Genomic DNA, 2715 nt, shown 5'->3' with positions numbered 1-2715 from the left:
GATGGACTCAGAACCAGGTAAAGCAAGGTGATTGGGCAGAGGAAACCTGGAAGAAATGCCCCACGAGTGCGCGACTCTCTCTGGGTGTGTGACTCTGAGTTCACCAGCATGTGTTTATTCACGTGTACTCTTTTTTTCTCTTAATAAACACTTCACTTGTTTCATAGCCCAAAAAATATTTTAATTAAAAAACTTTGAGTTAAAATAATAATAATAATAATAAAATGATTGAAGTTTTCAGAGACCAAATCCAATATAGGAATAAGATCTATTTTGTAAATGTTCTGTAAACATGTGAAAAATAGTTATTCTCCCTTAGAAGGATGTATGGTTTAATACACATCTATTAAATAAAGCTTACTGATTGCACTGTTCTTTTTTGTATGTCCTCCTTTTGTTTTAGGGGGGCTTCCCTGGTGGCTCAGATGGTAAAGCGTCTGCCTACAATGCTGGAGACCCAGGTTCGATCCCTGGGTCGGGAAGATCCCCTGGAGAAGGAAATGGCAACCCACTCCAGTATTCTTGCCTAGAAAATCCCATGGACTGAGGGTCCTGGCAGGCTATAGTCCATGGGGTCGCAAAGAGTCGGACATGACTGAGCGACTTCACTTTTCTTTTGTTTTTAACTAGAGTTGTCCAATTGTGGATGATAAATATTTTGTCTCCCACAAAAACGCTATTTTTTCAAATTTTTCCTTTATTCATAAAATATTTTGCTTTGTATAGCTAGCTGTTATTTGGTGCAAACGGATTCATAAATGTAATATACTCTTCATAGACTGTCCTTTTATTATTACATAATGTACTTCTTCCGTGCATTTAACTTTAAATTTGACCTTCTCTCTCATTAATATTGCCATTTGTTGCATAAAATAAATTGTACTTGTGTCAGAAAAATAAATGTTCTGGGTCTTGTGAAAAATGGCCAAAGAATGTAGTCCTTTTATCAAAAGGATTCTGTGAACTGCCATCCACTTAAGTCTTTATACTGTTTAACTAGCCAGCATTCACGTCACAAAAGCTTCCCTGATAGCTCAGTTGGTAAAGAATCCGCCTGCAATGTAGGAGACCCCAGTTCAATTCCTGGTTTGGGAAGATCCCCTGGAGAAGAGAAAGGCTACCCACTCCAGTATTCTGGCCTGGAGAATTCCATGGACTATACAGTCCATGGGGTCACAAAGAGTCGGACACAACTGAGTAACTTGCACTTTCATTCATATAGCAAAGCTATAAAAGTTCTAGAAACAGTGGTCTTGAGTGGTCAGATGCTCATTAAAAAGAGTCCAGATTGCCTCTGGTATTGTGGTTTGTTTTGACTTTTAGACAGTAATAGACTCTTGATTTGTGGGTCACCCTGACCCAACTCAGCCTGTAATCACACTATTAAGACCTTCTATCCTTGCTCTTATCTTGCTGTGACTAAACCACAAAACAGCTGCAAAGTTCCACCAGACACTCCTTTTTGTTTAAATTTGTCTCATATCTCTTTGTTCAGTCTTTAATTTCAGCCATTAACACTGCCTATTTTCTTGTAAATAGCTTGTAGCTATGTGTTGTTTTGATCCCAGTCTACACTCTCTGTCAACTATGTTCCTTACTATTCTTTTCTTCCACCAAGATGTTCTATCTTATCCTACTTCTTTCTCAACGTGGATAAGATGAAAGATGAGGCCCATAGAATGTCTTCATCACCATCACTCCTCGCCTTCTCACCCTCTGCCTCCAGTGAGAACCTTGGAGTGTTCTACTTCCCACTACTCTCCGAAATCACCAATTCTTAGGTCTTCTGAGTTAGTGTAGTACATATTAGAAATGTCAAATGAAAAACCTTCTACACAGTGAAGGAAATAATCCACAAAGTGAAAAGGCAGTCTATGCTAACTTGCTTCAGTCATGTCGGACTCTTTGCCAGCCCATGGACTGTAGCCTGCCACGCTCCTCTGTCCACGGTATTCTCCAGGCAAGGATACTGGAGTAGGTTGCCATGACCTCCTCCAGGGGATCTTCCCAAACCATGGACTGATCTCACTTCTCTTACGTCTCCTCCATTGGCAAACAATATCTTTATCACCGGTGCCACCTGGGAAGCCCTTAGGAAATAATCCACAAAGGGAAAAGGCAACCTACAGATAGAAGGAAATATTTGCAAACCATATAGATAAAGGTTAATATCCAAAATGTATAACATAAGGAACTCAAAGCACAAAATAGCAAAAAAGCAAAACCTTCCCCAAAAATCCAATTTAAATATAAGCAAAGGACCTGATAGACATTTCCCCAAAGAAGACATACCACTGGGTATATGAAAATGTTCTAGATGTCACTGATCACCAAAAAAATAAAAAGCCACTATGAGATACCATCTCACACCTGTTAGGATGGCTATTGTCAATAAAGCAAATGATAACAATTATTGGTGAAGATATGGAGAAAAGGAAATTTTTATATGCTGCTGGTGGGAATTTAAATCAATGTAGCCACTGTGGAAAAATATTATGGCAGTTCCTCGAAAAGTCAAAACTAGAATAGATTTACTCCAGTAATTTCATGTCTGGGCATATATCCAAAGGAACTGAAACCAGATATATCTGTAGTTCCATGTTCACTGCAGCGTTATTCACAAATGCCAAGACATGGAAACAACTTGTATGTCCGTCAAGAGAGGAATAGATAAAGACAGGTATATACATCCAATGGAATGTTTTTTCACCTAAA

The 2715-nt window shown here is 38.9% G+C and overlaps 1 non-coding gene across 1 annotated transcript; it reads left to right on the top strand.

Annotated features, from left to right (window-relative positions):
* Window positions 1–410: 410 nt before the first annotated feature.
* TRNAC-ACA (transfer RNA cysteine (anticodon ACA)) lies at window positions 411–482 on the top strand. Its single transcript has one exon. It is a non-coding gene; the product is annotated as a tRNA-Cys (tRNA).
* The last annotated feature ends 2233 nt before the right edge of the window (window positions 483–2715 follow it).

The sequence above is a fragment of the Dama dama genome, chromosome 31, assembly GCF_033118175.1.
Source record: "Dama dama isolate Ldn47 chromosome 31, ASM3311817v1, whole genome shotgun sequence".
Classification (NCBI taxonomy): domain Eukaryota; kingdom Metazoa; phylum Chordata; class Mammalia; order Artiodactyla; family Cervidae; genus Dama; species Dama dama.
Note: the sequence above shows the minus strand (reverse complement) of the source record. Positions and strands in the feature narration are given on the sequence as shown.